Consider the following 26,932-nt stretch of genomic DNA (forward strand, 5'->3'; position numbering starts at 1 on the left):
TGTGAATAAACCAAAAAAACCCACTGCTGTCGAGTCGATTCTGACTCATAGCAACCCTGTAAGACAGAGTAGAACTGCCCCATTGAGTTTCCAAGGAGCGCCTGGCGGATTTGAACTGCCAACCCTTTGGTTAGCAGCCATAGCACTTAACCACTACACCACCAGGTTTCCAGAATAAAAAAAAAAAAAAAAAAGAATAGGGCCTGCTAAATAGTAGATGCTCAAAATATATTTAGTAGATGAATGAATGAGTTCAGTTGTTAATTTTCCCTGGTAGTATTCAGCTGCTCACGTGAAGGCACAGAAAAGGTGGAGAGTGGAACTCATAGAGGATGGGGGTTTTCTCAGGCATGGATGACAGAGGTAGAGCAGTCAAGGAGTTGAGGGTATTAGCAAGGGAGTGATTATAATGATGGGCCATGGAATGGAAGATGGAAGAGAACAAAAGCAAAGTCAGGAGAGGATTAATGGATAGTGAGAAAATGGTTGATTTGGGGTTTGGCTGTCATGAAAAGCTCATGAGGTGGTTGTGATCAAAAAGTGGCAGGTTTGACATTAACATTTGAGAAGGGGGAAGATACTGGTGATGGCATAGTTCAGGGTGTAACCATGTGAGAGGCCAAGCAGAGTAGGAGAAAAGGTCATGGATGATGAGGTGGTTAAAGAGCTGACTAGCCTTGGACAGTTTTCTCCTCAGTATTATCTGATACATCCTGATTATAATCTTGGCTAGTGTGGAAAAAAAAAAAAACTTTATAATGAACTTAAGAAAATGGAAATGGAAATTTTTTACTCCCTTATCTCTCCCAAAACACACATGACCAAGCAAGAATGTCATGGACATAAGGGTATTTATATGGTCATTTGGGGAGCCATGTGTACTAGGTAGGTATTTGGTCACTATTCACACATAGTTGAGTCATTTGGAGTATTTGGTATCCAGAAAGCAGGTCCGGCTAGGTGGGAAGATATATTTAAACCCACTGAATGATGGTAAGTGAATTGTATTGTGGAAAATCTTAATTGGTGTCATTTTGCCAAATATAGAGTAATGATATTAGGCCTCCATTTCTCTAAGCTGGATTGTCATAGCAGTTATCAAATTCTTGCCTTTTTAATTTGAAATGTTAAGGGTGGGTAGAGAAGGTGATAAGAGAATCACCAGAAAAGTTTGTGGGTTCAAGAATAAAGGAGCCTATGCCCTGTTTCCTTTTCCATTGCCCTGGGAGGGTGGAAGCATTGCAGAAATTTCTGTGCTTTTAGAACAAGGAAGAACAGAGACGAGAAAGCCACCTGGGGTGCCTAGGCAGAGGGGCCTGACGCATGAGCCTGGATGAGGCGTGATGGGGTGTGGGGAGCAGTAAAATGTCATTTTCCTGTGTGGCATTCAGTGGTATAGACATACCTGAGAAAAGGCTAGTACACCTGGAGGGTCCTCATGATTGGGAGAGATGCCCCATGGACCTTAGAACCAGAGGAATCTAGATACCAAAACAACTTACAACTTGGGAGTTGCCAGCATATCTTTATGTTGGTCAGGTTCATAACGCCCTCCTTATACCTTGATGTTATATAAACTCCCAGGGGACCAGGGAGAAGAGAAAACCTTGACTGGCTGAGAAAACAATGACTTGATAGAGTTGTTTTTTTTTCTCACCGCCAAATTGGATGGAAACTTGAAATAGAGATTAACAAAATGAGAAATTAGTTCACATTTTGCGTACATTTGTATATGTGGATTAAAAAATTGATACCTCTTACACAAGAGATACTGTTTATTTTAGTTATGAGTTAAGTATGGATACTACAAAGGCCCAAATAACAGTGGGTAAAGAAGACGTAAGTTTACTTTTCTCTCTGAGCATAAGCAGTTCAGGACTGATATAGTAGCTTCACAATGTTGGGATCCAGTTTCCCCCCATCTATTGCTCTGCCATCCTCAATGAATTTTTTTCATCTTATGGTCTAAGATGGGTGCAACATCCTGACGTTTGCCACATCCTGGCCAGCGGGAACGGGAGAAAGTAATGTGGAGGCATAACCTATGAGTTGCAAATATCACTTTTCTCTTTCATCCCATTGGCCAGAACTTAGTCACATGACACATCTAGCTGGTCGGCCATATGCCAAGCTAAAATTTGAGGGAAATATTACCTAAAAGAAAGAGAACATATTTTTGGAGACAACTGGCAATATCTGGCACTTTGTCACATCAGCTTTGACCAACTCAGTTGCATAATGTGAGACTATCCGTTCCTTTAGTTTTTCTTGGCTTTTATAACTTTTAAAGATTAGGCAGACAATGGCCTTAAGTCAGAAAGAAGCAATTTGTGATATTTTTACTCTATTCATTTCCAGGTGATATTGTGTTGATCTCATATCATGACATCAATTCATTTCCGGGGTTGTATTTTTACTTTAATTGTGGTAGGACTTAGGCACAGCTACAGCTGTCTTGGGAAAATTGGATGAGATATTGAAAAAGAAGAGGCATTGAGAGCTTGAGCTATCCTTGTGTTGAACAACTGCCCTTTTGGGGATTAAAGCTGAATTGCAGCTGCTTTTTTTTTTTCTTTTTAACCCATGGGTGGGCCCTCTGTTCCCTGGGCCATTTAATTTCTAGCTTCCTGATTGAGCTCAATGCCTAGTACTAAGCTAATGGCTTCACTTTAGTGCCAAGTGCCGGAAGCACAACAAAGACTACTCTCAGACTCCTGTGCTTTAGGGACTTCTCGGTGACTCTTGGAGGATGGATCTGTTTTATTTGTTAATAAAAAAATAATTTAAAATTGTATAACAGTATGATTTCTTGCTAGCCTGTTTACATTCATGATCTTCATAGACATTGTAAATAAGTTTATGAACTATATGTTTACACCTCTCACTACCTTCCCAAGTTTTCAAATCCATAAGCACATTGCAATTTTCCTGTTTCTCCAGTTGTGGACTTTGGGACTTGCTGTAAACGCCTCTGTTGATTTCACCTGGGATTCCTTTGTTTTTCTTCCATTCATTTTTTTTTTCCCAGTGATTCCATATTTTTTCTTATTGACCCTCACTGGAGTCTTCTGTACTGAGCATGTTAAGCTTATTTTCTGTGCTCTTTCCTTTTCTTAGTTTTCCCGTTGTTCTCCCTTCCTATCCTTTCCGATTTGGTGTCTTTCAGGTAAGGCTATTTCTTTGAAGCAGGTCCTACACAAGTCCTTATCTCTGCAGGAAATCTCTTCTCTTCTGTACCTCTTGTTCGCCTCAGTCATTTTCTTTCTTTCTTTCCTTTTTCCTTTTCCCCTACTGTCTGTATTAATTTCCTAGGCCTGCTGTAACAAAGCACCACCACGTGGGTGGAGGCTCGAAGTCCAAATCAACTTGTTGGCTAGGTCGTGCTCCCTCTGAAGTCTCTAGGGGAACATCCTTTCTTGTCTCTGCCAGCTCTCGGTAGCCCTAGGCATTCCTTGACGTGTAGATGAATTTCCTGTAGCTGTCCTTCCTCTGTCTCTTCTCCTCCTTTATAAGGATATCCCTCAGATTGGGATCCACCCTACTCTGGTAAAGCCTCATGTTACCTGACAATATCTTCAAAGACCGTGTTTTCAAACAAGGTTGTGTTCACAGGTACCAGGGGTTAGGAATGCAACATATCTTTTTTGGGGATACAATTCAATCCATAACACTGACCAAGCATATTCTTGTTTCTGTTTCTACTCACATGCCTTTTCTGAAGCACTTCTAACTTACCATACTAGGGAGTATCCTTATATCTTTTGGGTATTCATAACCAAATGTAGTTATTTGATTTACTCCCTCTTTCTTGCTCCTAGATGGTAGATAGGGGTATAGACCTCTCTGACTGCCATCTGGGCTTCATTTGGAGCTCTGCATATCCAGGATGGCATAGTTTTTCAACTTTCCTGCTGGGTACCCTTTATTTTTCTTCTCCAAGTGCCCCATAACTTCTGTTCATAACATTCTAACACTGTCCCCCCACCCCCGCCTCCAGAGCTGCTTCTCAGAGTTGCTGAAGCTGCTTCTCAGAGTTACCTCTCCTTCTACTGTGCTCACTTCACCACCATTTCACTTCCAACTCAGGAGTTGCCTCCCGCACTCACTCAATCCTTATGCCTATCTGACTAGACCAGCATGCTCCCTCTTCTGTGCCATGGCTTTCTAGTCTGTAGAATATTAGAGCTGTCTCTCTTCACTGGGACAGACTATACTTTAAATCTGATTTTCAATGAGTCAGAAATTCCAAGGAACTGGGACCTACACCAAAGAATGTCAAAGTATTTTCTGCCTTGTTCCTGCCCACTGCCTGAACTATTCTGGGCCCCAGAACTGATGTAGCTTCCTTGGGGAAACACTGCGGGGCCGACTATTTCATGGTTGGAATGGAGTGGGGTTCTGACCTTTTATATGTTCCTCAGGGGAGAAATGTGGATCCAAGGTTGTCCTCATTCACTAGCAATTACTCTGCTTTGGACACTGAGGAGCAGTTTTCTCTCTCTCTCTCTCTCTTTTTTTAATGAATACATGAAAAGTATCCATAAAATCATTAACAAATAAAGACTTCAAGTAAGGGATATTTAGATAGTACTATTCTCTCCCCCTTGTTGAGTATTTGTGGCCCATTTTCTGAGAAGATTTGCTGAGATTTTAGGGACTTTGCTTAGAAAACAGCTAATAATTAGCTAATTCTATGTTTCCTATCAGAACGGAAAGTGTCAATATAGTGGGGGGGGCTGTGTTCAGACCCCCATAGAGAAATTTCCCGAGGGTTTCAAACAATCGTATCACTTGTTCCTGCCTTCATTAGGGCAGTAATTTAGCTGTGTTATCATCTGTTTGGAAACCCTGGTGGTGCAGCGGTTAAGTGCTAAGGCTGCTAATCAAGAGGTCGGCAGTTCGACTGCACCAGGCGCTCCTTAAAAACTCTATGGGGCAGTTCTACTCTGTCCTATAGGGTCGCTATGAGTCAGAATTGACTTGACAGCAGTGGGTTTGGTTTTTTTGTTTATTATCTGTATACAACTCTCCTTCCTCACTGAGTTGTGAGTTCCTCCAAAGCAGTGATATTGTCTTATTCTTGGTGATTACAATTATTGGAATTCAACAAGTATTTATTCAGTGAATGAACAGATAAATGAATGAGGAAACTGGAGTCAAAGGAAGTAACAAACTGTGTGATCTTGGGCTGTCAGCCTCTCTGGGCCTCGTTTATTTCACCTGTATATTGAGAATGCTGGTGTGAATTTTTCAAAACAGCTTTTCCAGTTCTAAACTCCAATGACTTGCCCAAAGTTATATAACAAGTCATTGACGATGCTGAGTCTAGAACTTAAGTTTATTAATTCATGTTGCAGACTCTTTCCACCACCTCATGCTCCATCCTAATCTCTAAATTCAAATGTTGGAAAGTGTGCTATTATACAGGCCACTAAATTTCCCTTTTACCGAGAGTGATGCTACTGAGTGGAAGAGAGAATTGTATTTAGAAGGTTTTGCTGAGAACAGAGAGGTCAGGTTTTGATCTAAGATTTGTCATATGTGTTTAGATAAAGATAATTATGTGAGATATTTATTGTATTTCCCCAACCAACTGCATTCTCTCCCTTTATACTTTCTTGTACCTATAGTTCTTATTATATAAAAGACATCCATCTGTTTCTGGAAAGGAGATGCTGTAGTAGGAACATAAAGAGAAACGGAGTTCCAATGTAGACTTTGAAATTCATGGCTATTTGGGGTTTAAGAGCTGTTTTTTATTTTATTTATTTATTACCTCTAAACAATAGCTTATGCGGTAAAAGTGATTTTTTCCTACTTTCCTAAATAAAACTGTCTCTGGTATTCCTTCTTCACTTTCTGGCTCTTTCGTCTGATTCTTCTAGCTAGTAAGACTACAGGTACCAATGAGTATTTTAGCCACCCAAATTGTGACATACCCTTAGGTGAAAAGCCTTAAAAATAGGAACTCACAGTGCTACCCCCTTCCTCTGAGTGTCATCTCCACTCCAGTTTCTCTGGCTTTTGGTCACTTTCCAGTGCCTTTTGAATGTTGTTTTTCATATTTTGTTCAGAGTTTATATTTGTTTTCTGCAGTTGGGTTGGTCTTACAGGAGCTACTTTGCAATTACTGGAAGCAGAATTTAGGTGTTTTCCTTTTTTTTTTTTCCTAGCTTCTCAAACTAGATAAAGACCTTATGGGCTGATAGGAAGAGAGTAAAACAGAAGGGAAAAAAGAAGATTAGCTGTGGCAGTGGGTACTCCTGAGAAATGACTTTTGTTCTGGTGAGTGGGAGAAGAGTAAGAGAATGTGAAATCCAGAGGTAGGGGAGAGCTGTGCTTCATTCTGAGAGAGTATCAGGAAAGCCATCAAGTCATAGAATTTCCAGCACCGCTCACTGTGTGGTGAGAGCAGTAGAATAGAAATGGTGACACACTGCGTCCAGACACAGAGGGCCTGAGCCAGCTCCCATATTTCTTATGGTCTGAGATTGGTAGGGGAGAACATTAAAAATTTCCCATGCCTCTACTGAGAAGGGTAGAAAAATAATTGGAGGAGAACCTAGGACTTGGGGAAGCCGTTCACTGGGATGAGTGGAGCAACAGAATGGCTGGCATGGAGAATGGGAGTGCTGAGGGACCAGAGGACGTGTACCTTGCTCTGCAGAGGTGAACGGGGAAAGGCATCAATCAGGGACTGGAGGGAATCAAGAAGTGGGTAGCAGTGTACACAGATGAGACTGCGATTAAAGGCTATTCGGTATGCTGAGTATCACAGTCTTCTGCCCCTTCTTTGTCCTTGGAACTTAGTTGCAACCCCAGGGATAAGATTGAGGGAAGAAAACTTGACTAGATTGAGTTTACCCAGAGCTGTCTATTTAAGTTTCTGCCAATAGGCAGAGTGGGAAGTTTGAGATAGAAAGTAAGGTCATATATCAAAAATAAAGTTGAATTTTGGCACGCTTGATTCTGTGGATTGAGATTCTGTACCTCCTACATATGTGAAATGATAATGTCACCAGGAGCATCCAGCACTAGCTGCTGGTAGAGAATCCAGGTGGTGACTTTAGAAATGCAGAGGCGAGAGTGGGGTTTTGTCTTGGGCTATGGTTCTCCAAGCGTGGATTTTTGAGTTTCATTTCAGGATTCTGTTGGTGTCCCTCCAGCCAACCAGTAATCAGAGTTTCATTTTTCTTTCTAGTTCTCGCTTCTGATATCCATAATTTACATATATTTGCATTTTAATTTTTCTAACTGAAAGAATTGAATAAATATGCCATCTCTGGATACCACTGGAGCAGAAACACATTGAACTCCAGTGGAATGAATAAAGGTCACTGTTGACACATTCCTTATTTTTGCTAAAAAGTATTTTCTATGGGTGTGTTTTCATTTTTGGCACTTGAATAAAGTGGTCTTTGTCTTCATTTTTCCTTATGGTGCTGAAAGATTCTAAAGAAGCAGCCTAGGTCAAGTCCTTCATTTTACAGAAGAAGGAATGTGGCCACAGAAGTAACTTATCTAAGACTACATGTTTGGTTACAGAGAGGGGGGTGGTTTTAGAACCCAGGCCTCCTGACCCCAGTGTTTGTACGCCTTGTGTCCTTGTCTCACCTGACCCTCTGATTCATGAGCCAGCATTCTATCTTTTAGAAGCTACCTTTTCAAGTATATCTATGGGCAAGGCATGCAAGACTTTTTGTTGTAGTTAAAAAAATGTAAGTTAAAAATGTTGATGATATGAAAGTACAGGTGCAGCTAACAGAGGCTGGGGTATGTTGAGGGTGAGAAAATGTAGGGGAATTGCTAAGGAGGCTAATTATCTTCATCTTCAAAGTGAGAATCAAAGGCTACAGACTAGTTAATGAATAATAAATAAAATTTGAATTAAAATGCAAAGTAACAAACTTCCAATAACTATTAGGAGAATATTTATGTGTATCTATATTATAACCTTACAAACTATTTAGGAAAGTGGGAAAAGTAGATAAATAAGAAAAAATGTTCAGTTCTTTAAGCTGTGGATTAATAAAGTTGATAAATCAAGAGAGAGAGCTATAAGCACATTACCTAGAGTTACAGAAGTAACAACTAGATAGATGGCCAATAGAATAGAAATAGCTAAGAGGTTGCCCTTGATCAGAATAGGGTGTTGGGAAAGTTGAGACTTGGGAGTAGGATGGGTGAGAAACTATGGCTTTTCAGGACACATGCTTTTATGTTATTTTATAGGTTTCCATGTATATGTATTACTTTGACAAAAGGTATATATATATATTTTATGTTTTGATTGATATTTGTCAATATACCTTCCCAAAACACTGAAAAATTTACATTCTGCCAACTGAGTGTGAGAATACTCTTTTCTCTACATACTTGCCAAAAATTCACATGAGTATCATGAGTATTTGGTATTTGTTGATATATTGTTGCTTTTTTTGTTTTGGGTAAATATTCTATGTGTACATGAAATGAATGATTATTTTTGAATGATTGGAGTTTGTTAATTATTTTGTTCATATCTTCTGTATTTTCATTAATATTATATTTGATTAAACTATAAATCACTGTGAGAGGTGTTAAAATATTCCACTATCAATGTGGATTTGTTAATATTTTCTTATAGGCCCGTCAGAATTTCCTTTATATATTTAGGTGGTAAGCTGTGGGACTTACACAAGTAGAGAATTATCATAGTCTCCTGTGACCTGCTTATTTTATTATCATGTGGGGACTCTCTTTATTCCTAATAAATCAGGATGCCTTTAGCTTAAACAATTAGAATCTTATATGACAAGAAGTCCAGAACAGAGAGGGGAAAGCAACTGTAAGAATGTGCCTTGCAGACCTCTCATTACAGAGAGCATGCTCGACCAAGAACCTTTGCTATTGTGCTCTGAAAATCATCACTTCACTTGTATGGAAGCCATGCTTCCCACAGGCTGCTCCTAGCCAATGACTGAATGTGGCAAGGAGACGAGGCGGCCCAATCTTGGGAGACATGCGACTTCTTTGACAGCTAGCTTTGTCTTGAGGACTTCCTGACACCCTTGGATGTTTCTACCCAACTCTCCTTCCCTCTATCTTTCAGGCCAGACTTGCGTTGCAGTCTAATGGCTCTCTCAGCTTTCCTCGTTCCCTCCCCATTTTCTCTCATTTTTCTATTAAAATTCTTGCACAGTTAATCTTGAAGGGTTGCCTGTTTGTCGATTTAGCTGCTTAATGATGTAATTAGGGACCCAGGTTCTTTTCATTTCTTAACTCTGCCATCCTCAATGTGTTTTTTGCTCTCAGGTCAGCTCCCTTCATGGTCACTATGGCTCCTGTAGGCAGCACATTCTGACACAACAATGTCCACAGGGAAAAACCAAAAAACGCATTGCCGCGGAGTCGATTCTGACTCATAGTGACTCTGTAGGACAGAGTAGAACTGTCCCATAGGGTTTTCCAAGGAGTGGCTGGTAGATTTGAACTGCCAACCTTTTGGTTAGCAGTCATAGCTCTTAACCACTCCACCACCTGGGTTTCAGAGGGAGAAAGGGGACCACATTTTTCATTATCTCCATTTTTAAATCTGAGAAAAGCTTTCACAGAAGCCTTCCAGCAGCCCTCCTTAACTTCTCATTGGCTAGAAATAGGCAGTGTGCCCACTTCTCAACCAATCACTGACAAGTGAAGAAGATCTCAGTGACTGACAGACACAAATCAGTGTTTACTCTTTAGTTGTGGTTGAGGTCCCTTCCCTTAAGTCCTTTGGTAGAGAGATGGGTAATGGAGCAAAATCTGGAATCTATTATGAAGGAAGTGAGGGGAGATGAATATTGGGTAGGCAATCACCTGTGTCTGTTAGACTTAATAACACTTTTAATTTTTAAAAAAACCTATATCATAGGATATCATTGTAGCTATATCACCTTTATTTTGGTTATTATTTTGCTGGCATATCTTTTTCTGTCTCTTGAGTTTCAACCTTATGATTTTTATTTTTTTAAGTTGTATCTCTTGTGAATGGCATTTGGCTTTATTTTGTCTTTCTCCAATCTGAAAGTCTTTTAGTTCGTGTGAATGGTGCATTTACACTTATTGGAATTATTGATATATTTGGATGGACTTCTACCATTTGATTTTCTGCTATTTATTGTGCTTCTCCCCCTACTCCACCCCGTGTTCTACTCCCTTTCTGATGTTCTGGATTTTGTCTTTTAAAATATGTACAAAAGGAGAGAAAATAGTATGATAAACACCTAAGATTCCTCTCACCTAGATGTGACAGTTATCAATGTTTTTCATATTTGCTTTATCTAATTCTTCCTCCTGTCTTTTATGGAAGGATTTTAAATCAAATTACAGGTATAATGACATTTCAGTGTAAATACCTAAGTATGAGTGACTAAATTTCTTTACTCCCTCTTTCCCTCTGATTGCTTGAAATTATATTAATATTTTATTAGTTTTTAATGTACGTGGTTAATCAATATAGGCAGGATTCTTCCAAAAAAGTTTGTGGGTAACTTTAACAAACAAATTAATTTTCTCACAATTTAGGAGGCTAGAAGTCTGAATTCGGGATGCTGGGTCTAAGGGAAGGCTTTCTCTCTCTGTTGGCTCTGGAGGAAGGTCCTTGTCTGTTCAGAGCTTCTGCTCTTGGGTATCTTCACGTGGCTTGGCATCTCTCTTCCTCCATCTCTGCCTCTCTTGTCTACATGTTTAATTTCTTTTATGTCTCAAAAGAGATTGATTTAAGCCATACCCTATACTAATCCTGTCTCAATATAACAAAGAAAACTCATTCCCAAATGGAATTATAACCACAGATACAGGGGTTAGGGAGCCCTGGTTGTGCAGTGGTTATGAGCTCAGCTGCTAACCAAAAGGTCAGCAGTTCAATCCACCAGCCACTGCTTGGAAACCTTATGAGGCAATTCTATTCTGTCCTGTAGGGTTGCTATGAGTTGTAATCTAATCAATGCCAGTGGGTTTGGTTTTGGTTTATAGGGGTTAGAATTTACAGCACAAATTTTTTTGGGACACAATTCAATCCATAGCACAAGGACTTCAGAATTTTATAACTTCTCCATTTATACATTGCTATTTTTTTTTTTTATTGTCTAGTAATTAAGTTCCATTTTGGTCTATTATTTAGGACAGGCTTGGCCGTGCTATAATAACAAATAAATCCCCAAATCTCAACTGTTTAAAGGTTTTTTTTTTTTTTTTTCCTTGCTAACATCCCAGTCTGATATAGATGGAGAGGCTTTTCTCCAAAACAGGGACCCAGCCTGCTTTCATCTTATAGCTATGCCATTTAGAATATGTGACTTCCAAAGTTTCCGGGGAAAGAAAGAAAGCTGTAGGGTTATGAGGGATGGTTTTAGGGCCAGACCCTTAAAATTCACTCACTTTGCGTTTTTTTGGCTCTAACTCAGTCACATAGACCCCGAGCCATTTGCAATGGTGGCTGAGAAATGTAGTCTTCCTATATTTTTAGGAAAAATGTTTATATATAACATATCAACTCCTATTTAAAATTAACTTTCTTTTAATTTTTTTTTTTCCTTCTTACTGCTGCTACTTGGAGAAGGAACATGACCAAAACAGGACCAGGCAGATCCCCTTTTAGTGATTCATGCAGATGCTGATGGAGAAGAAGTGGCCTCTGCATCTCACATGAGAATTTAGAATTGGATCTGCTGTGGGTCATTGTTGCCACCATTTGGGTAAGGCCTGACTGAGAATTCAGCCAATTCAGTGATAAACAGAACTGAAAGATATGAAAAGAGGAACAGAATTCTGACAACATAATTAGGAACTTTGAATTTAGCTGTAACTGAAGTTTGATTTAACCTTTGTATTTCTCAGTTATGTTAGTCAATAAGCTCTGTGTTTTTGCTTAGGATTTCTGGCACTCGCAATGATAGAATCCTGAAAATACAGTGGTGTCAGTTAGAGACTGACAATACAGGTAAACCTAAGTCCATAGAGTCAGGTAGCTTACTGACTGACACTGTTGAATCACATGACATGATGGGGTATTGATCTATTGTAGGCTGTTCTTGTCTCAGTGTTTCCTCTATGACGATAAACCATAACTGAATGACAACCCCACCTCAGTGTTCTGGGCTGGAGTGGATCAAGTACTAGTGGAAAAAGAGAATCAGGAGACTAGGGTTAAGGGGAAGAGTAAACATTATCTTTCCTTTTGGCTGGATACCCTCCGCCTACCCATTCTATACCTAGTGTCAGTGAGGAAACTTTTGGCTGCAAGAATCAGAAAATCCTGACTCAAAATGATTAATTAATAAGGATATTTACTATCTCATATATTTAGAAACCCATAGGTAGGGTTTGCTTCAGGTGTGGTACAAAACAGTGACTCACTAATGTCATCATGGACCCAGTCCCTTCTGTCTCTTCATTTTACTGGTCTCAGTGTTGGCTTAATTCCAAGACTATTTCTGTCCTTACCTCAGGGTGGCCTTCAGTGTGACTGGGGCTACATGCTTGCATTTCTGTGTTTACATGCCCAAACTGGGACTAATAACAGTGGCCAGAGAAATATCCTCTGACTTAGACTAATCAGAAGCTGGCTTTGGTAACCATCAAGGTACCTCACAAATGGTCTCTGAGTTGAGTCTTTTAGTTCCTCAACTGTCCTCTGAGGCACGTAGGAAATAGAGGTTGGAAAAAAAAAAAAAAAACAACTCATTGCCATGATTCCTACTCACAGTGACCCCTATAGGACAGAGTAGAACTGCCCCATAGGGTTTCCAAGCTGCGGCTGGTGAATTTAAACTCCTGACCTTTTGGTTGGCAGCCAGGCTCTTAACCACTTTTCCATCAGGGCTCCAGGGGTTGGATAGTTGTATAAAACTGATGTTTTATTAGTAGGGAAAAAGAGGAGGATGAATGTTGAGTTGGCACCAACAGTGACTACTACATACCTTGGTTGTAGCAATGAAAGAGGAAAGTTGAGTCTCCCCATGAATTACAGAGACCTAGTAATATCTTGGAAACCCTGGTGGCGTAGTGGTTAAGCACTATGGCTGCTAACGAAAAGGTCGGCAGTTCAAATCCACCAGGTGCTCCTTGGAAACCCTATGGGGCAGTTCTACTCTGTCCTATAGGGTCACTATGAGTCGGAATCAACTCAACGGCAGTCGGTGTTTGGTAGTAATATCTTGCTACCAAGGCCATTTCCTGTGAGTGGTAGCACATCACTCAGATTGATAGTTCCCACGACAACTTGAATTCAGGTGAATCATTACAACTTGTACTTGTCTGTAGCAGAGAAAGAACATAATGTTGAATATGTTGTTAGTGAATATTTTGGGGGCCCAGAATGGATTATACAATAGCTAATGATGCTGCGTGTCTTGGTTATCTAGTGCTGCTATAACAGACATACCACAAGTAGATGGCTTTAACAAAGAGAAATTTATTCTCCCACAATCTAGGATGCTAGCAATCTGAATTCACGGCGCCAGTTTCAGGGGAAGGCTTTCTGTCTCTGTCAGATCTGGAGGAAGGTCCTTGTCATAAATCTTCCCCTGGTCAAGGAGTTCTCAGCACAGGGATCCTGGGTCCAAAGGATACGCTATTCTCTGACTCTTATTTTTTGGCCATATGAGGTTTTCCTGTCTCTCTGCTTGCTTCTCTTTTCTATATCTCAAAAGAGATTGACTTAAGACACAACCTAATCTTGTAGTCCTGCCTCATTAACATCATAGAGGCAGAATTTACAATGTATAGGAAAGTCACATCAGATGACAAAATGGTGGACAGTCACACAATACCAGAAATCATGGCTGAGCCAAGTTGACACACATTTTTAGGGGACACAATTCAATCCATAATACTATGTAAAAAAAGAGTGGTTGAGGCAATTTTTGATTGACACTGGGAATTCAAAGCAGCTTTGGAATTTCTGGAATAATGGGGAGCCATCGCATGCGAAAGCTGGACAATGAGTAAGGAAGACTGAAGATGAATTCATGCTTTTGAATTATGATGTTGGCAAAGAATATTGAATATTCCATGGACCGCCAAAAGAATAAACGTACCTATCTTGGAAGAAGTATAGCCAGAATGCTTCTTAGAAGCAAGGATGGGGAGACTATGTCTCACATACTTTGGGCATGTTATCAGGAGGGATCAGTCCCTGGAGAAGGACATCATTGTTGGTAAAGTAGAGGGTTAGTGAAAAATAGGAAGACCCTTGACGAGATTTATTGACACAGTGGCTGCAACAATGGGCTCAAGTATTATTGTGAGGATGGTGCAGGACCGGGCAGTGTTTCGTTCTGTTGTACATAGGGTTGCTGTGAGTTGGAACCTACTAGATGGACCTAATAACAACAGCAACAGGGCAAGACATCCTGGTTGGATAGGTCTAAAAGTTAATGGTGAAAACTTTAGTTAAGTCACTTAAGGTTTTAAAAAATTATTTGAGTGACTATTTTAATTGCATGAGTAGAGAAGTGAATCACAAAAGAAGTACTGTGTTTACTGGATACCTGAACTGCAGTGTGCCTGTGGTTGTGGCATCCCTTCCCCCAAATTAGAGAAAGTGTTAGACTCATAATGAGTATGAAGCAGCTGTTCCATCAAGCTGTTTTCCAAATGGGCTTTCACCATTATTGTTGTTGTTAGACAGAGAGGGAAGTGATTTTAGTGTGAATGTGAAAATGAATTAATGTTGCCTGTCATGAAACAAAACTAGTGCCAGGAGATCAGCTTATGCACAGCTGAAAGATTGAAAAAGAAAACTCTGGGAAACCGGAAAGCTAGAAAGACAACAATGATCCCAAATTTGCATAGTTTTGGAAAGTGGAAGTTCATATTTTGCCTCAGAGATGGAACCAGCCTCAGAGAGGGCACTTTTGGTAACCATATCTATGCAGATCTGGAAAGTAATGGTGACACAGCCACCCATTCCCAACCTGAACACCAGATAGAAATACTGATTCCTAGACCATCTGGGATGGAGTTGCCAGATTTAGCAAATCAGACTACAGGCTGTCCAATTAAAATTGAATTTCAGGTAAATGACAGATAATCCTTCAGAATAAATATGTCCCAAATATTCTTGGGGCATAGTTATACTAAAAACAAAATTCATTCATTCATGCAGATTTAACTGGGTATCCTGCATTTTTTCTGGCAACCCTAATCTGGAATAATTCATAGTCTTACCATGTGATTACATATGCAGTGGTTAAGAGCTATGGCTACTAATCAAAAGGTTGGTAGTTCGAATGCACCAGCTGCTCTTTGGAAACCCTGTGGAGCAGTTCTACTCTGTCATATTGGGTTTCTATGAGTCTGAAGTGACACTATGGCAACGTTTTTTTTTTTTTTTTTAATCAATAATCCGACCTCTGTAGGAAGTAACTTGGAAATTATATGTGGCTCACACACATAAACTGATTTTTTAGTTACCTCATCAATTTTATCACATAGAGACAGAAAGGGTCCCTGAGGAGCCCAGCTATCCTGGTATTCTCTGTTCAGGCCCCAAACATGTGAGATGACCTCAGCTTCAAGTATTTTTTGATGGTAACTTCATGACTCTGAGCAAAGGCACTCAGTCAAGCCGCTCCCAAATTCCTGACTCACAGAAATGTGAGATAATGATTATTGCTTTTTAATCTCTGTTTTGGATTGATTAGTTACACAGCAACAGGTAATTCATATGCACTGATTTGGGGGTAAGAGGAATAGCAACTTTTTTTTTTTTGCCATTTTAACATTTTTTGCATGTACAATTCAGAGACATTAATTATGTAATTATCACGTTGAAACACAACTTTTTAGGTTAACTTTTTTTATAATAGTCTTTTAGAATACATGGCTTTGTTTTTAGAGATTAGACGGATGATAATATGTCCACATCTTTGCTTAAAGAGTGAGGTTTTGATAGTTTTACTGATATTGTCCCTTCATCTACCTTTTGTTGAATTTTTAAAGGCCTCGAACAAATGAGGTTAGGACTAGAGGAAAAGCGACTTGTGTAGGAAAAAGACAAAAAACCGAGTCCAAGTATTGTGTGATGAAATAATCCCTGATACAAGAGTCAGGAGACTTAGGTTATCTTGATGTTGACACTGAATAGCTGTTGAACTTTGGGTAAGTTATTTACTCTCTAAAACTCAGTTCCTGTATTGGTAAAATTAAGGAGTCATCCTAGATAAAAAAAAAAAAATCCCAAAACCATACCCACTGCCGTTGAGTCGATTCCAACTCATAGCAACCCTATAGGACAGAGTAGAACTGCCCTGTACAGTTTCCAAGGAGTGCCTGGTGGATTCAAACTACTGACTCTTTGGTTAGCAGCTGTAGCACTTAACTGCTATGCCACCAGGGTTTCCTATCCTAGATAAGAGATGGCAAACACAGCTTACAAGCCACCATTTTCCCTAGCAGACATCACTAATAAATTGTAGCCCTCTTTCCACAGGAAGCGACCTTAAAGTCCTTCTCAAAGCAATGCTCTAAGCAGTCAGAAGCAATCAGTCAGAGCTGGCAATGATGATAAAATTATTTTTGCCTTCCCAGGCCTTGAACATGTCTATTTTACTTTCAGTTTTTAAATTTAATATTTCTGTTATCTAAATGATTTATCTGAGTACTTAAAAAGAGTTGCTAAAGTGATTATGGAAGTAATGTTGAAATTATTTGAAGACTCATGGAGCAACATGAATTGAGCCCCACTATGCGCCAAGTGGAGCCCTGGTGGCTCAGTGGTTAAGAGCTCAGCTGCTAACCAAAAGGTTGACAGTTTGAATCCACCAGCTGTTCCTTGGAAACCCTGTGGGGCAGTTCTATTTTGCCTTATAGGGTTGCTATGAGTTGGAATCGTCTCGACGACAAGTTTGTTCGGATTTTTATGGGCCAAGTAGGAGCCCTGGCGGCACAGTAGTTAATCACTTGGCTGCTAACTGAAAGGTTGGCAATTTGAACATACCCAGTGGCTCTACAGGAGAAAGAGGTGGCAGTCTGCTTCTGTAAAGGTTACAGCCTTGGAAACCCCATGGGGCAATTCCACTCGGTCCTACATGGTTGCTATGAGTCAGAATCGAATTGATGGCAGTGGGTTTGGTTTTTTTTTTTTTTTTTTGGATGTGCCAAGTATGATATAGGCTGAGTAGGTTTTGAGATGGATACAGTGACAAAAAAGACATTTTCTCAAAGAGAGTAAAGGAAACACACAAATAACTCCAACGGAGACAGTTTTCCCACACTGATTCAAATTGTACCAATTTTGCCCAGATTGTCAGCTGAGACTACTCAGCTTTGAAGACAGTGTAAGAAAAGTGGTAGTAATGTGTCTCAGAAATACTTTGTTCACATTTGATCTGAGTATATCTAAAGGATCTGGCTGCATGGCAGCTCCACATACATCTCCAATAGAGATAATTCTGAAAGAAGTCAAGAGTGAGCTCCGCTCAGCCAACTACACCTGGGCTTATTATCCAAGAATCTGCCACTCGTCTAGTGTTGCTGCCAACTCCCATCTCTCACTCTTTGCTTACACAGTTCTCTGCTTTTATTTTAGACCTTCTCTCAACTGTATTACTATCTGCTTATTTCCCCATCGCAGTCTTGGAAATCATCTTTAAAGGGTATCATCAACCCCATTTTCACACGCTTTCTTGTTTGATCATTAGCTGTTTGTTATCATTCCCTGTCTTGGGCCTAATTTTCAAGAGTTTTCTCCAAGTATGTGATTAGAACTCTTTTTATAAAGTTAGACAAGATTTTGATTTTTGTTTTTATATGCTAGGTTTGCAACCATGGTAGCGTTAAGTGTACAAATTCATATGCAAAATCTCAACACAGTTTTTGAACACTTGAACTATACAATATAGGTATTCTATTTTAATAGCATCTATGTTGCAACATATTAAATCTTATCTCTTCCCATGTCCCGTTCCCTATGTGAACCAAATAATAAAGTATAACTGATCTCAGAGAGTAAAGGAAAGAGGTTCATTTCCAGCTGGGGAAAATTGGGGAAGGAACTCTAGAGGAGGTAGCAACTGTCCTTGACCTTGAAAGACAGATAGGCAGTCTGAAATTAGAAAGAGGGGAGGCATTCCAGGTTGAGAAAATAGCAGGAGCAAAGCATGAAGATAGAGAGATAAGAGCGTGAGAAGTATTTTTGTTTGTAATGGAGTAGTCACTAAAGTAGAAGAGAGATAGAGGGTAAGAAAGAGGTATCACAGAAACCTTTTATATCTGTGGATTGGTTGATAGGCAATTAAAGACCAGTCCTGTTTTACTTGTCTTTTGGTGCATTTGCAAGTGGTTCTCTGGTACTTAGTCCTGTTCTATTTTTGAAAATCAGGGATTGGAAAGGATAGCTCCCTTGTCTACGTCTCTAGCCTTCTCTGTGGGAGAGAAATGTGGCAAAAGCAGATACTCTAAGTGGTGAAGATTCACTGTGCATTTAAATGACCATTTTAGCAATCTGCTTGGAATTCTTTCTTCTCCCACTATAGTAATTTCCTAAGCCTCTAGCAGTTGATCTTTCTGCATACACTCAGAATGTACAAACTGGGCTTCCTAGGAAGTCAGCAAAAGGCTGGCAGTTCAAATCCGCCAGCCACTCCTTGGAAACCCTATGGAACAGTTCTACCCTGTCCTTTAGGGTCACTATGAGTCGGAATCGACTCCACGCCAGTGGGTTTGTTTGTTTTTTTTTTTTTAGGAGCCACCAGAGGAGTAACATAGATTTCTTTCACAAAAGACTTTGGTTAGCAGTAATTCTTCATTTCTTATTCATTCATCTGGGAAATGTTGTTGAGCATCTATTAGGTATGAGGCATGGTGCTGAATATTGAATATATATTGATATATAAAATAGGATATGCTTTTTCTTTAGGAGAAAAAAATCACAAGGTTTGTTAGGCATGATCTATCAGGAGAGCTTGACATCCAACAGTACAAATTATGGAAGATGCCGGGAAGGAAACTAACTGGCTACAAAAATAAAGATCACAGGGAAAAGAAATTGGGAGATTGGATTAAGTTTGCATGCTCTAGCCAAGCCCAACCTCAAGGAAAATCTGTGTGGAAGAGAAAGTGGAGCTAGTAGTGGGTCTGAAGTTTCTCCAAAACAACCACCAGAAAGAGGAAGTTCATTTGAAACATAAAAATACTGAAAAAAATCCTATTAGAACACTGATTATAGGCAAGGGTCATAAAAGTATGCGTGATAGGAAGAGGCAGTCTTTAAAAGGCATAGCTCCTGGCGAAGAAGGTAGAAAGGAAGGCAAGGCACCCCTTACTAATTAGACCATGAAGAGGAGGGAAAAGGAAAAATTTAGAGTCCTTCAAGACAAAAAAGAATGAAAAAATCAGGCTACAACAATCCTTCTTCCAAAAACAAAAAATAGAAAAACAGACCCACATAGTACCAAAGTGTAAAGAATTTCTCAAAAAATGGAAAAATGGGGGTCATGTTAAAGGGACTCAGGAGCCAATTTGAAAGAGTTACTAATGGCCAGAGTTGGAATATTTAACCAACAAATAAATAATGTAGTATTGGATTATAAAGCTAAGTATAAGATAAATATACATGAGTCCATACTGATGTAAATAAATGATTAAATACATAAGTTGTGGAGAAAAGACTAATTTTTCATATAGCAGAATTTCAAATAATACCTGTTGATCCTCTCCCCCCGGAGGTAGAGCTTAGTCCGTCCTTTTGAGTGGGAGCTGGACTCAGTAACTTGTGTCCAAAAACAGAGTATAGTAAAGGAAAAATAGTAACTTTACACTAGAGAAACCTGGCAAACACTACCTTAATCAGGTGGTCAAGCTTAACATCACCAGTGATGTCATGTGTATATCATGTGCCCCAATCTGGTAATGACAAGGACACTCTACCTCTGTGGTATTTTTTCCAAGCACATAACCTCAGTCTAATAATGAGAAAAACATTAGACAAATCCAAATTGAGGGACATGCTATAAAATACCTGACAAGTACTCCTTAAAACTATCAAGGTCATGAAAAATCTGGAAAGATAGAGAAATTGTCATAGACCAGAGGAGAGATGACAACTGAATGCCACGTAGTATCGTCGATTCAATCTTGGAACAGAAAAATACATTAATGAAAAAACAGGTAAAGTCTGAATAAAATCTAGAGTTCAGTTAATAGTAATATACCAATGCTGGTGTCTTAGTATTGACAGTTAATATTAGAGGAACTGAAACTTTCCAAAGGGGGAGTACAGAAACTCTCTGTACTATTTTGCAGCTTTTCTGTATACCCAAAATTGTACCTAATAAAGAGTATATACAAAAACAAACAAACAAAAACGCCAAAAGCCCATCCACTTAAGAACTGGACTTTGCTCACTGACAGAAGATGGTGCCATTTAATAAAGAATCTATAAAGCCCTGTCAAATCCATAAAATGAATAGAAAAATAGAACAAATCTATATAAATGTATTACGTCAGAAAATAGGAATCTACCTCAGCTGATGAAAATTTCAACCAACCAACCGACCAGCCAGCCAGCCAGCCAGCCAGCCAGCCAGCCAGCCAGCCAGCCAGCCAGCCAGCCAGCCAGCCAGCCAGCCAGCCAGCCATCCATCCATCCATCCATCCAACATGAGAAAATTGTAAGACAGCACTCCAAGCTGATGAAATATACTCAACCAAGCATCTGGAGACATAAAAAACTATCTTGTATGTATGAGAAATATAAAAATTTAAAACAGAAATAAACAATTCACAGAAAGAAATGAAAAGAGAGTTGATTAAACTTAGGAAAGAAAGAAAAAAAAAAGACCAAATCAGCTAACAACAATGACAAAAAAACTAAATTACAAGATGCCCAAGGGAGAATAGACTCAAACAGTGCATAGAAGAAAGACAGGAAAACCAAGAGAATAAAATGAAATAGATAAAAGTAAAAAAAAGATCTGAGTGGAAGTAGATGAAACAGAAGACAGATAAAGAATAACAAATATTTATAATTAAAGTCCTTGAAAACCAAAAAAGCCAAACCCAATGCCGTCGAGTTGATTCCAAGTCATAGCAACCCTGTAGGACAGAGTAGAACTGCCCCATAGGGCTTCAAAGGCTGTAAATCTCTATGGAAACAGACTGCCACATCTTTCTCCTGCAGAGTGGCTGGCGGGTTTAAACTGCTGACCTTTCAGTTAGCAGCTGTGCACTTTAACCACTGCACCACCAGGCTCCTTAAAGTTCTTGAAAAAGAAATAAAAAATAGAAGAGAACTAACGTTTAAAAGTATAGTCCAAGAAAAACTGACAGAAATAAAAGCAAAATTAGATGTATATATGTAAAAGAGCCCAAAGGATACATGTGAAAATTGACCCAGAAGAATAAACACTAAGACATTATCTGAGTAAAATGTTCAAACCTCAAAGGTAAACAAAAAATCCTCAGGGCCTCCAGGCATAAAAAACAAAGGCAAAGGAGTTAAAGTGGCATTGTATTCCTTAAAAACAACATGCAAAATGAGGCACCAAGGGAGCATCATTTTTTAACTATTCAAGAAAGAGTGAACCAAAAGTTTATATCCAACCAAACACTCCTTTATTTATCAAAGCTATAGAGGAACTTAGGGAATTTCCACTATTCGGTGTTTTACTGGAGGTATTATCAGATGCAACTCGGCAAGCAAATAAGAATTTGTAAAGAGAAAGTAAAACTATTTCAATTTGCAGATAGCATACTTAGAAAACCTTAAAGAATCAATGATAACACTAACTCAAACAAAATTTAGTAAAGTTGGAGGTTACAAAACTAACATATGGAAATTAATGACCTTTGTATCCATAAAGTATAGCTAGTTAAAGGATGTAAGGTCAGAGAAAACCCAACATACAATCAATAAGGAAGATTAAATACCTAGGAATAAAATGAAATGGGCAAACCTTATGACAGAAAGTTTAATGCAAAACTCAAAAGTATGCTCAAACTAACGGAAAGACATCCCTGTTCTTGGATAGGATGACTCCCTGAATTCATTCATAAATTTCAGACAAGCATTATAAAACAAAACAAAACTAGTACCAATACGTTTTCTTCTGGAGCTGATAATTTGGAAAAACAAACATGCAAAAATATCCAGGAAAGTAGCAAAAAAGGGAAACTACATTGAGGCTAGTCCCACCAGGCATTAAAACATAATGTAAAGCCTCTGTAGTTAAAACCTTGTGATACTAGCAATTTAAACAAACAGAGTAGTGGAATAAAATAATAAAGACTCAAGTATATATGGAAATTAAGTATGTGGTAAAGGTGGAATCTCAAATCACCAGGTCAGGAAGCACTTTTAAGTAAACGGTGCTGAAAAAACCATTTACCCATTTGGAAAAAGATAAAATTAGGTCAATCCCCCACATAGCACATAAGAATAAATTGCAGATGGATGCAGGATTTCAATGTAAAAAATGAAACCAACCAAGTAGTAGAAGAAAATAGATGCTTTTCTCTATAACCTGGGTATAAAGAAAGGGTTTCTAACTATGATTCAAGATCTAGAGGCTATAAAGATCGATAAATTTCACAATACAAAATATATAGAAATTTGTATGTCAAAAAACACCATAAATAAAGTCAAAAGATAAAGGACAAACCAGCAGAAAATATTTGTGACATAAGTAAAGGGTAATAACTCTGTTAAATATAGAATTTTTAAAAATTAGAATAAAATTAAGAAATTTGCTAAAAAATGACAAGAACAGACCAAAGAAAAAAAAGAAAAAGAGAAAACCTGATATAAAAGCACCCTTAACACCTGAACAGCTCTTCAACCTAACTAATAATTCCCGTTGTTAGGTGCCCTAGAGTAGGTTCCAACTCCTAGCGTTCTGTAAAACAGAATGAAACACTGCCTGGTCCTGCCCCATCGTCAGAATCGTTGTTATGCTGGTGCCCAGTGTTACCGCCACTGTGTCAGTCCATCTCATTGAACGTCTTCCTCTTTTTCGCTGACCCTCTACCAAACATGATATCCTCCTCCAGGAACTGGTCCCTCCTGATAACATGTCCAAAGTACATGAGACAGAGTCTTGCCATCCTTGCTTCTAAGGAACATTCTGGCTGTACTTCTTCCAGGACAGGTTTGTTTGTTCTTCTGGCAGTCCATGGTACATTCAGTATTCTTCACCAGCACCATAATTTAAAGGCATCAATTCTTCTTTGATCTTCCTTATTTATTGTCCAACATTTGCATGTGAGGTGATTGAAAATATCATGACTTGGGTCAGACACCCCTTAGCCGTCAAAATGACATTTTTGCTTTTCAACACCTTAAAGAGGTCTTTTGCAGCAGATTTGCCAATGCAACACCTTGTTTGATTTCCTAGCTGCTGTTCCAGTGAACACTGATTGTGGATCCAAGTAAAATGAATCCTTGACAACTTCAATCTTTTCTCCATTTTTCATGATGTTGCTTATTGGCTCACTTGTGAGGATTTTTGTTTACTTTACGTTGAGGTGCAATCCATACTGAAAGCTTTAGTGTTTAATATTCATCAATAAATTCTTCAAGTCTTGTTCCATTTCTGCAAGCAAGATTGTGTCATCTGCATAACGCAGGTTGTTAGTGAGTCTTCCTCCAATCCTGATGCTACATTCTTCTTCATATAGTCAAGCTTCTTTGATTATTTGCTCAGCATACAGGTTGAATAAGTATGATGAAAGGATACAACCGTGACACCTACCTTTCTTGACTTTAAACCATGCAGCATCCACTTGTTCTGTTTCAATGGCTGCCTCTTGATCTATATATAAGTACCTCATGACCACAATTAAATGTGTTCTGGAATTCCCATTCTTCACAATGTTGTTCATAATTTGTTATGACTCTCACAGTCAGTGCTTTGTATAGTCAATAAAACACAGATAAACATTTTTTCTGGTATTTTCTGCTTTCAGCCAAGATCCATCTGACATCACCAATGATGTTTCATGTCCTTTTCTGAATCTGGCTTGAGTTTCTGGCAGTTCTCTGTTGATGTACTGCTGCAATCACTTTTAAATTATCTTCAGCAAAATTTTTCTTTCGAGTAATCTTAATGACATTGTTTGATAATTTCCTCCTTCCTTTGGATTGCCTTTCTTTGGAATGGGCACAAATATGGATCTCTTCCAGTTGTTTGGCCAGGAAGCTGTCTTCCAAATTTCTTGACATAGACAAGTGACTACCTCCAGCACTGCATCTGTGTTTTGAAACATCTCATTTGGTATTCCTTCAACTCCTGGAGTCTTGCTTTTTTGCTATATTCCCTTCAGTGCAGTTTGTACTTCTTCCTTCAATAACTTCAGTTCGTGATCATATGCTACCTTCTGAAATGGATGAATGTTGACCAATTCTTTTTGGTACAGTAACTCTTTATATTTCTTTCATCTTCTTTTGATGGTTCCTGCATCCTTCAATATTTTCCCCATGGAATCCTTCAGTATTGCAACTTGAGGCTTGAAATTTTTCTTCAGTTTTATCAGCTTGAGAAATGCTGAGCATGTTCTTCCCTTTTGGTTTTCTAACTCCAGGTCTTTTCTCATTTCATTATAATACTTTGTCTTCTTAAGCCACCCTTTGAAATTTTCTGTACAGCTCTTTTACTTCATCATTTCTTCCTTTTGCTTTAGCTACTCTGTGTTCAAGAGCAAGTTTCAGAGTCTCTTCTGACATCCATTTTGGTCTTTTCTTTCTTTCCTGTCTTTTAAATGATCTTTTGCTTTCTTCATACGTGATGTCTTTGATGTTATTCCACAACTCAAGTCTGGTGTTTGGTCATTAGTGTTCAATGTGTCAAATCTGTTCTTGAGATAACTCTAAATCCAGCTGAGATGCACTCAAGGTCGTATTTTGGCTCTTGTAGACTTGTTCTAATTTTCTTCAGCTTCAACTTGAACTTGCATATGAGCAATTGATGGTCTCTTCCGTAGTCAGCCCCTGGCCTTATTCTGACTGGTGATGTTGAGCTTCTCTATCGTCTCTTTCCACAGATGTAGTTGATTTGACTCCTGTGTATTCTGTCTGTCTGGTGAGGTCCACATATATATATTTGCTGTTTATATTGTTGCAAAAAGGTATTTGCAACGAAGAAGTTGTTGGTCTTGCAGAATTCTGTCATATGATCTCTGGCATCATTTTATTTTCCAATTACTGATCTTCTTCTTTGTTTCCAACTTTCACATTCCAATCACCAGTAATTATCAATGCATTTTGATTGTATGTTTCATCTATTTCAGGCTGCAGAAGTTGGTAAAAATATTCAATTTCCTCAATTTTGGTCTTGGTTATTGGTGTGTAAATTTAAATAATAGTCATATTAGCTGATCTTCCTTGTGGGTGTATGGCTATTATTCTATCAGCATTTTACTTTAGGGTATATCTTGAAATGTTCTTTTTGACGATGAATGTGATACCTTTCCTCTTCAATTTATCATTCCCGGTGTAGTAGACCATATGATTATCCGATCCAAAATGGCCAATAGCAGTCCATTTAGCTCACTAATGCCTAGGATATCAATGTTTATGCAATCCATTTCATTTTTGATGGCTTCTAATTTTCCTAGATTCATACTTTGTACATTCCACATTATGATTATTAATGGATATTTGCAGCTGTTTCTTCTCATTTTGAGTCATGCCACATCAGCAAATGAAGGTCCTGAAAGCTTGACTCCATCCACGTCATTAAGATCGACTCTAAGGCTGGTCTTCTCCGTTCTTATTTTGAGTGCCTTCCAACCTGAGGGCTCGTCATCTGGTGCTATATCAGGCAAAGTTCTGCTGCTATTCATAAGGTTTTCACTGGCCAATTTTTTTCAGAAGTAGACTGCCAGGTCTGTCTTTCTAGTCTGTCTTCGTCTGGAAGCTCTGCTGAAACCTGTCCACTATGGGTTACCCTGCTGATATTGGAAATACTGATGGCATAACTTTAACTTCCAGGATCACAGCAACATGTAAGCCACTGCAGTGGGATAAACTGACAGACGCGTGGGAACACTAATAATTAGGGAAATGCAAATTAAAACTACACTGTGTTACTCTTTTTCACCTATCAGATTGGTGAAAAAACTCAAAAAGTATGACTAAAAATTCTATTGGTGCAGCTGTGGGGAAGCAGACACTTACATAAATTATTGTTAGAAATACAAACTGGTACAGTCATTTGAGAGTGGAATTTAGCAGTAGCTAACAGAATGACTCATCAATCCCTCTTCTAGAAATTTATACTGAAGTGTTACGTCTAAAAATCTGAAAATAACATATGAACAAGATTATTCATTGCAGTATTTTTTTTTTTTTAATTATAAAATACTGGAAACAAATACCCAGCTATAGGAGAGTAGTTGAATAAACTATGATACAGCTACACAATGGAAGATCAATGGGGAAGATCTCTCTGTATGAATGTGGAATAATTCCCAGGATATATCATGAAGTGAAAAAATATAAGATGCGAAAGTGTGTCTGTAGTATGTATCTTTCATATAAGAAGAGAAAATAAGAAAATATACATGTTTCTGCTTACTTGTGCAAAAATAACACAGGAAGGCAAACAGACCAGAATGGACAAGATGGGGGCTTAGAATGGGGTAGAAGAGATGGGGAAAGTGACACTTCTCCAAGTGTACCTCTGTATATTTCTTTTGACTTTTAGAATCATATTAATGTTTCTCATCATATATCTGATAGCATACTAGCGAATCTGTGATACAAATGTGTATTTATACACAGGGAAAACTGAGAGCCGGAACTCGACAGGACTGTCTTGTGTTTCTGGATCTCTCAAGTTTTCCACCTTTGACAGGGTGCAGTCTTACCATTTTTCTATTGCTTGTTTTAGTGGAAAATATTTTGAGCTTTAGTTGAAAATATTTCTCTGACAGGTTTCCACCTTACACAGGTTTTGGCTTTTGCAGATTT

The sequence above is a fragment of the Loxodonta africana genome, chromosome 2 (genome assembly GCF_030014295.1).
Source record: "Loxodonta africana isolate mLoxAfr1 chromosome 2, mLoxAfr1.hap2, whole genome shotgun sequence".
In the NCBI taxonomy this organism is placed as follows: Eukaryota; Metazoa; Chordata; class Mammalia; order Proboscidea; family Elephantidae; genus Loxodonta; species Loxodonta africana.